We start from the raw sequence: 9,476 nt of genomic DNA, 5'->3' as shown, positions 1-9,476 counted from the left end.
TTCAGTTATTAGTTTCAGTGTAGTGTCGTTTCAGTAAGCTTGAACAATGATAATATTTGCAATCTTATCATAGTTTAATGTCCTATGATATGTATGCGCGAACAATGAGTAGTCCGTATGTATGGTTGAACTAGTTTCTTTTGTGGACTTAAGTTTGCTATATATGCAATGTACCAGTTTGCTAATGTAGGCTATATGCACTCTAAATGTTTGCTAAAGTATTTTAGGTAAAAAGTAGAATTGCATTTGAATCACCATATTTAGAGTACCAATCTAGGTATATGAACACAAGCATGTGTTCAGTAGTTCAGTGACACACACATGGTTTCAGTAGAGCAATTTGATGATTCAAAGAAGCAAACCGGAACATGGACGTTGTCTGCTCATAACTGAATCATCAAATTGCATTCTAGAGTTGATTGGTTTTTCTCATCAGATAAACCACACTCCTCCTTCCTTGATTTTTATTTTCTCATCAACTAGCTTCATCTTCTCTGCCATTCTCTCTTGTACAACCATCTTCCTATCTTCCATCCTTCTCTTATGCTTGCTACCTCTGCTTTTGCCAAATAAATTTGCTTCAATATTTCCGAGTGGCACTTCACCATTGGGTCAGCATCCTCACCAACAGAAAATATCCTCATACTCATCCTCTGATTAAACACCAGTTTTGCCATCTCTTTCTGCCACTTCTCTTCATATTCTCTTCTCATCTTTTTTGTCTCACATAAATATCAAGGTCCTCATCATCACTATAGTCAGCAACATTGTACTCTTCATGGGAAAAAAATACAACAATCTTGTTAATTAGCTTGACTTAACTAAATTTCTTCATCAACAGTTGGACCATCAACAAACCCTGATTGGTATTCCTGACCATTAGCCACAACCTACACCTGCACAGAATCAACACCACTTGCAACATGATCATCACCAATAGTTGACCCATGGGCAGCAACAACTTCTCCATGCTCAGCAAAAATTGGAGCTTGAGCATCAACTGCTCCATGCTCAGCAACAATTGGAGCTTGAGCAACAACAACTCAATGCTCAACAACAATTGCAGCTTGAGCAACAGTAGCTCCATGCTCAACAATAGATGTTCCATGTTGAGCAACACATATATGGAGCTGGTTCTACAAACCAATCAGGTTTCCTGTACAATGCAATTCAACAGTCTATCATGAATTGTATTCTTCAACCATGCTAGCAATTGTATTTTGATCCGTCAGTTCAATCATTTTCATCCTGTAGCCTCATACCTGTCAATGGATGCTTCTATAGTAGATAAAATCATCTCTGCTTAACCCTAGTTGCATCAACTCCTTCTTCAAATTATCAATAGTAACTGTGTCTAGACGCCAAGGAAAAGGGCGAGGTTGAATAATAGCTTTTGTATGCACAATGAACCTAAGCAACGACCATTGGTCCATCTGTAGAAGACAAAATTCCCTGTGATGAATCTTGGCAGAAGTAACCAAACTCTTCAAAGACATGCCTGAAACTGAACTTTTTGGAGACTAATAATTACATGGACATGATTGAACTTAATTGACACATGTGTTAATGCTTCACTCATGAACCCTAACTTGAGATCTATCACGAATCATTTTGATTCTGCCAACAATCCTTGCGCCCACTTCAGATCTACAAGTGTTAGTGTTTCAATCCTGAAGAAAGCGATATCTTAATATTTCTGACCACAATAACTGAACTTTTCCTGACCACCTCAACTGAATTTTGACACGTATAACTGAAAATCATAACTAAACTTTCTTGACACAAGTGCTAGTATTTTAGCCTTGAACAAAGCCATGCCTTTTGATCATGCAAACATTCCTTAAACCCTATCTTGAAAGACATGCTCTTTTCGGTGCCAAGACCCTATGTTCAGCAATTAGTAGACAGATGGAGAAAAGAAGTAGAAGATTATGACATGGACATTGAACGGATCTAGCACATGGAGACGTGCCAGATCTAGCTCCACACCATGGACATTGACCAGATCCAGCACCACGCCATTGACATGGATTACAAGTAACACAACTGAGAGGGCAGAGCTAACCGACAGCTTACCTGCGGCTATTCACATGGAGGAGATGGACATGGAAAAGGAGGAGAGCTTACCGCCGGCGGCGGCGCGTGCTCCATCGAGGGCTCCATCCAGTGCTAGGGTCGCCTTCGTCGCCTAGACTCCACCATCGGAGAGAAAGGAAAGAAGGGGAAGGGGAGGACAAAGAAGGGGTGGCGCAAGAAACAAACCCAAGAAAGGAAAGATGGGGTCGCGATACTCTGTCCACCACCCGAGCTGGCGGGCGCGACTAGCTGTGGGCGCGGTGACTACCTGGTGCAACCAGACCAGCTAGGCACAGCCACCCCTGAGTTGCGCGATCACCGCCGGTTTGGTGTGCTCACAAAGAACCGGTTCATATTGTATGAAAATCGGAAACAAAATCAATGGAAATTGAAAATCGTCTAAGTGGCCCGCCAAATCAGCACCAAATTGGGATGAGCAGTAAAATTTGGGACAATTTGTGTCACCGAGAGGAAACTTGTGGAAGAAATCTTTAAATTAGTAGTAAAAAATTGACAGAATCGTGATTTATGAAGTTCTATGTCACAAGCGTACATTTTGGGGGTAAAAAATACGGGGTTTACTAAAAAAACATAGCATATCTCTAAACCTTTGATCTTCTCCTGTATGTCGTCCTTCAAGCGTAGCTAGAACTAATTCTTTAGTGATTACATAGTGCGGATATCCAATTCGATGCCCAGGCTCATCTGCTCCCGCTCAGAAAAAAAATTCAAAATAAATACTAGAAAAATTCAAAAAATTCCATTCTTTTTGTGTGATAGATAATTTGTCGCGTGAGGTCCGCTCCAAATTTCAACTTATTTGGACATCTGAGTAGCTCTCGGCAAAAAAGATAAATCGGATCAAAACAGTGCATGAACAGTAAACATTTTTACAGACCCTGATTTGTCTTTTTTGCCGAGAGCTGCTCAGATGCTCAAATGAGTTGAAATTTGGAGCGGATCTCATGCGTCAAATTATCTACCAACAATTTTTTTTGAATTTTTTTGAATTTTTCTAGTATTTCTTTTGATTTTTTTTTGAGCATGGGTGCAGATGAGCTCGGGAGCCAAAACTCCGCGTGCTACTAGTACAATTCAAGGCTCTGAGCCTACCTATGTCCTTTATTTTGGGAAAAGTATATTTTTCGTCCCTCAACTCTTTCGCAAGTAGACGTGCCGAGAGGCCGAGCCCTGGAACCCGGCGGCTATAGTCGACGACCAGCCAACGCGTGTAGGTTTGGTCGGCGGTGTCGTCAGCGTTCCTAGCTGGTCTTGCCTAGTCGGACGACGAAGTGGTGCCGGTGGTGTAAGTGCAGGCGCGCACACGAGTTGTTCGATCAAATTCCCACTAGAGGGAGATGAGAGGAAGAAGAGATATGATGAATAGAAGAGAGAACTTTTGCCACGTCAGTGAAGACACGGTCAAAGTCAGCAGCAATACTGGCTTGGCTGAGATGAGGGACTAAACTTACCCGGTTTGAAGAGTTGAGGGATTAAACTTACCCGGTTTGAAGAGTTGAGGGACTAAGCATTGCCGGTTTTGAAGTTGAAGGACAGAATCTAAACTTTCGAAAGAGTTGAGGGACGAAAAATATACTTTTCCCTTTATTTTGTAGGTATGACAACGTGTCGTGAACTCTTGATTTGATATACTACAACAATTTCAGAACCATTTGACATGCAGACCTGCTTTGTAGCACTTCCTAATTAGATAAAGCCAGAGAGGATAAATGAGAATTTCCGAAAGATTTTGTTGTTTAGATTAGAGCTAGCAGCTACTATACTTGAAGAGTTGAGTGCTATACGCAGTCTTCCTATTCAGTTTATAATGTTGCTTAGGACCCCAGCCTATATATAATATATATATATATATATATATATATATATATATATATATATATATATATATATATATATATATATATATGGACTTGGGTGGTACCAACTGCAGGCCGGTTAAGCTATCATATTAATTCAATCAGCAGCGCTACAGCCATCAATTCAATGCGTGGAAGCCCACTGCTTTGAAGTTTGTTGAGCATCGGCATCAAGAGCAGTCGAGTCAACTGCACTTCTGTCAAAATAAACATCTTAATTCTATGATCTTATCTGCTAAGTAACTAAGCTATTTTAATCCATCATCATGCCTATTCATACGGCTGTGAGATTTGAATATACCAGAGGTCGTGTTCCCCGCGCTAAGCTGCACCTTGCTATCTCGAGATTAAATTTTTAGTTGATGACGCCATTTGATCAGTCTTGTTCCTTTGGTCCTTGCTGTGAAACAACTCTTGTTACGTCTTACAAAATCATGTTCATCAGGAGGAGGAAGCTACGTGATGCTTTCGGAAATAAAAGAAAGGCGGTACGCGGTTTACATGCTCTATAGGGCACGCGGATCTCATTGCCATTTGATTGGGAAGCCTTCTATTACCGCTGAGTTTTTCTTTTTTGAGGGGTGTTATAGCTGAGTTGATTAGTCCGAATTTGGTGGTTCCTCATGTCTGGTTCAATCTTGTTGACACAGAAGGAAATTTGTGTGCATATGGTTGCGGAATTTCATTTATTAAAAACAGCTCTTTTATGTGGCACCCTTTAAATAATATGGACCGCCCATTTTCAGAACATGTCACAAATGTTTCATGGCGCCAAACCTTGCATACTTCTTCTTTGTAGCTCCCCATCAAAATCTGAGCTGCGATGTCTCCGTCGTGGGTGGGTGAGTGTTTGGCATGGTCTTCATGTGGCTTCACAAGACCTCTTCGGTATGCCTTGGGTTGGTGGCCATTTGTGGTGAAGTCGGAGTAGCTAGAAAGAAGGGATGGGATGATGCTTGCTTGAGGAGAAGTGATGACGATGATGCCAACGTGCCGTGTCGATGAGGCCTTCTCGACAATGGTGTGTGTTGGGTATCTTGGATTTTTTTTCAAAACTATCACGTTTTTTATAGCAAATTCAAAAACTATATAACCTAAAGCAAAAAAAAAAACCCAGAACTATGACCCCGTCGGCCTCGTGTGGGCCAAAGAGGGTGTCTTCGGTCAGGTGTTGGCCGAAAAGGGCTCTTTGGCCTGCGATTGACCGAAGACTGGCTCTTCTAGGCCGAAGGCTTGCCGTCGGTGGAGAACGGGCCAAAAATAGCATCTTCGGCCACACGGCGACCGAAGTGGGCCATTTTCGGCCAGGCTACGGCCGAAGAGGTCTTCAGCCACCCCTCGACCGAAGAGGTCTGGATAAGGCCCCGCGTCTGTCTCCTTTCTCTGGCCTTTTCGTCTCTGTTCTTCCTTTCTCTCTCTCGTTCTTCTCTGTACCTCGCCACCCCGCGCCGATCTCCTTCATTTGCCACCCATTTTCACATCCAAGCCATAGAATCGGTAGATCGTAGTAATCCCCGATGGCCTATGGTGTTTTTTGCTATGGGATAGTTTTTTGTGCGTCTGGGGAGGAGGAGCCATGATGGGGAGGAGGATCCATGGTAGGGAGGAGGAGGTGCGGTTGGGCAGGAGGTGGTGGTGAGGAGGAGCAGCAGCTATGGAGGAGGAGGCGGTGAGGAGGAGGTGCGGCATGGGGGGAGGGGGTGACCGGAGTTGAACCTCCGGTCGTCGAGGGGGCGGCACTGTCGTTGTCCGGTGGTGCAAGTACTCCGCGAGGTGGCCGGTGCCGCTGAGTCGAAGAGAGGAGCAAGAAGCTAGGGACACACGCTTTGAAGGTATAACCATGTCGTCACAAATTTTCTCTGAATTGTATAGTTTAGTTAGTGTAGATAAGTCATATTGCGAATTGTAGTGTTAATATGTTTGTGGAGGCATTTTAGCACATAGTTAGTGTAGCGGGTAATAATAATGTTCATTGTGATTAATGAGAATATGACATTGTCTGACAGGTGAAAATGTCTGAATCACTAAATTTGACTGTTTACTACGACACTAGTAATGTTTGATATAATGAGTTGGGGGTTGATCTTAGCGAGTTTAAAAATGGCATCATGACACTAGCAGACCCGGACAGACTGTACATTAGACAGTTGAAGTATTGGTTGACAACTAGTTTTGGGCTGGATCCTCAAGTATGTTCCGTCAGTATTCATGCATTGTGGACCAAATCCTGTAAAAATGTGAAGTGGGAGTTGATGCCGTAGATAGGAGCCAACATTGGTTGACCCTGTTAAGACGTTGCCGAGACCGAAAAATCCACCCATATGCCCTTGTGCAACCTGTGGCGAAGGAGGAGAATACCGTACAACTCCACAAGGGGTATGAACCCGGCCATGGCAGTCAAGTGGCTAACGAGATTGATTTATCCAGGTCACAGCCACCCAATGTGGATACTAGTCAACCCGAGAAAGAGTCGGACTACGTGCCACACAATGTTTGTGGTCATGATACTGGGCAGAGTAGCCAGTCGATAATACTAGCTGGTTCTGGTTTTGCTGATGGGGATGAGGAAGGGGATGAAATGCACAGGGTGATGGAGGAAGAGGACGAGGATGGATTGGCGGAGGATCTGGATTCTGAAAATTCCGAGGATGAAGTGGGGTACTGATTCCTTCTGCATGGGATCAGGACATATCCACCGGCCTTAATTATGATCAACGATGGCCATGAGACTCTATGGCAGTATAATCTGAACCAAGTCTAGATAGGGGATGTTTGATACAAAGAAAAAATTTAAGTATGCGGTGATAAAGTGGGCTATGTCTACACAGAGAGTTTTTCGGACACACATATCAAGTCCAACAAATTATACAGTGAAATGTGTTGAAACAGGTTGTCCTTGGGAGGTGCACGGGCACGTGCCGAAGTATGACATCCACTAGGTTGTCACCGATGTCGTCCCACATAGTTGTGTGAGGAAAAACCTCCTGGTAAATCATCCTAACTTAACTTCAGCTCTCATTGCACAACTCATGTATACTGAGATAGTAGAGAGGAAAGATATGGAAGAAAAACACATCCACATAGCAGTGAAAGGTCAGATGCAATTATGTCATTCCTTATGGGAAGGCTTGAAGGGCTAAGCAGAAGGCTATGGAGGAAAGGTTTGGGACGTTCTTCGACTCATATGATAATGTTGTCCATCTCCTTGACATACTGAAGGAGAGGAATCCCGACACTTATGTGAATGTACAACACATGAGGTTGCCTAGTATACCAGATTTCATGGTGTTGAAATGAGTACTATTCTCTTTCGCTATGTGCATTGAAGCTTTCTAGCATTGTCCTCCTGTTATGTTTGTGGATGGTACATTCCTGACCGGTTAGTACAAAGGACAAATCCTGACTGCTATTAGTGTGGACGGGAATAAACAAATCATCCCACTTTCCCTGGCATTTGTGGAGGGTGAGAACTTTCCGAGCTGGGTATGGTGTTGGAAATATGCCCTAGAGGCAATAATAAATTAGTTATTATTATATTTCCTTGTTCATGATAATCATTTATTATCCATGCTATAATTGTATTGATAGGAAACTCAGATACATGTGTGGATACATAGACAACACCATGTCCCTAGTAAGCCTCTTATTGACTAGCTCGTTGATCAATAGATGGTTACGGTTTCCTGACCATGGACATTGGATGTCGTTGATAACGGGATCACATCATTAGGAGAATGATGTGATGGACAAGACCCAATCCTAAGCCTAGCACAAAGATCGTGTAGTTCGTATGCTAAAGCTTTTCTAATGTCAAGTATCTTTTCCTTAGACCATGAGATTGTGCAACTCCCGGATACCGTAGGAATGCTTTGGGTGTACCAAACGTCACAACGTAACTGGGTGGCTATAAAGGTGCACTACAGGTATCTCCGAAAGTGTCTGTTGGGTTGGCACGAATCGAGACTGGGATTTGTCACTCCGTGTGACGGAGAGGTATCTCTGGGCCCACTCGGTAGGACATCATCATAATGTGCACAATGTGACCAAGGGGTTGATCACGGGATGATGTGTTACGGAACGAGTAAAGAGACTTGCCGGTAACGAGATTGAACAAGGTATCGGTATACCGACGATCGAATCTCGGGCAAGTATAATACCGCTAGACAAAGGGAATTGTATACGGGATTGATTGAGTCCTTGACATCGTGGTTCATCCGATGAGATCATCGTGGAACATGTGGGAGCCAACATGGGTATCCAGATCCCGCTGTTGGTTATTGACCGGAGAACGTCTCGGTCATGTCTACATGTCTCCCGAACCCGTAGGGTCTACACACTTAAGGTTCGATGACGCTAGGGTTATAAAGGAAGTTTGTATGTGGTTACCGAATGTTGTTTGGAGTCCCGGATGAGATCCCGGACGTCACGAGGAGTTCCGGAATGGTCCGGAGGTAAAGATTTATATATGGGAAGTCCTGTTTTGGTCACCGGAAAAGTTTCGGGTTTTATCGGTAACGTACCGGGACCACCGGGAGGGTCCCGGGGGTCCACCAAGTGGGGCCACCGGCCCCGGAGGGCTGCATGGGCCAAGTGTGGGAGGGGACCAGCCCCAGGTGGGCTGGTGCGCCCCCCCACAAGGGCCCAAGGCGCCTAGGGTTTGGGGGAGGGAGCAAACCCACCTAACTTGGGGGGCAAGTTTCCCCTCTTCCCCCCCTTGGCCGCACCCTAGATGGGATTGGGGGCAGCCGCACCCCTTGGGGTGGAAACCCTAGAGGGGGCGCACCCCCTCCCTCTCCTCTATATATAGTTGATGTCTTGAGGGCTGCCAACACATGAGTTTTGACCTCTCCCTGGCGCAGCCCTACCTCTCTCCCTTCTCCTCTCCCGCGGTGCTTGGCGAAGCCCTGCTGGATCACCACGCTCCTCCATCACCACCACGCCATTGTGCTGCTGCTGGATGGAGTCTTCCTCAAACTCTCCCTCTCTCAATTCTGGATCAAGGCGTGGGAGACGTCACCGGGCTGTACGTGTGTTGAACGCGGAGGTGCCGTCCGTTCGGCACTCAGATCTCCGGTGATTTGGATCACGACGAGTACGACTCCTTCAACCCCGTTCTCTTGAATGCTTCCGCTTAGCGATCTACAAGGGTATGTAGATGCACTCTCCTTCCCCTCGTTGCTGGTTTCTCCATAGATAGATCTTGGTGACACGTAGGAAAATTTTGAATTTCTGCTACGTTCCCCAACAGTGGCATCATGAGCTAGGTCTATTGCGTAGATTCTTTGCACGAGTAGAACACAAAGTAGTTGTGGGCGTTCATTTTGTTCAATATGCTTACCGTTACTAGTCCAATCTTGTTTCGACGGTATTGTGGGATGAAGCGGCCCGGACCGACCTTACACGTACACTTACGTGAGACAGGTTCCACCGACTGACATGCACTTGGTGCATAAGGTGGCTAGCGGGTGCCAGTCTCTCCCACTTTAGTCGGAACGGATTCGATGAAAAGGGTCCTTATGAAGG

General features: G+C 44.9%; 1 long non-coding RNA gene across 1 annotated transcript; it reads right to left on the bottom strand.

Moving 5' to 3' along the window:
- Positions 1–233: 233 nt before the first annotated feature.
- Positions 234–2,288, bottom strand: LOC123093625 (uncharacterized). Its single transcript, XR_006445447.1, has 3 exons — positions 2,128–2,288; positions 1,263–1,433; positions 234–1,156 (listed from the first exon to the last, which is right to left on the bottom strand). It is a non-coding gene; the product is annotated as an uncharacterized lncRNA (long non-coding RNA).
- Positions 2,289–9,476: the final 7,188 nt, after the last annotated feature.

Source organism: Triticum aestivum, chromosome 1B, assembly GCF_018294505.1.
Source record: "Triticum aestivum cultivar Chinese Spring chromosome 1B, IWGSC CS RefSeq v2.1, whole genome shotgun sequence".
Taxonomy (NCBI): Eukaryota; Viridiplantae; Streptophyta; class Magnoliopsida; order Poales; family Poaceae; genus Triticum; species Triticum aestivum.
Note: the sequence above shows the minus strand (reverse complement) of the source record. Positions and strands in the feature narration are given on the sequence as shown.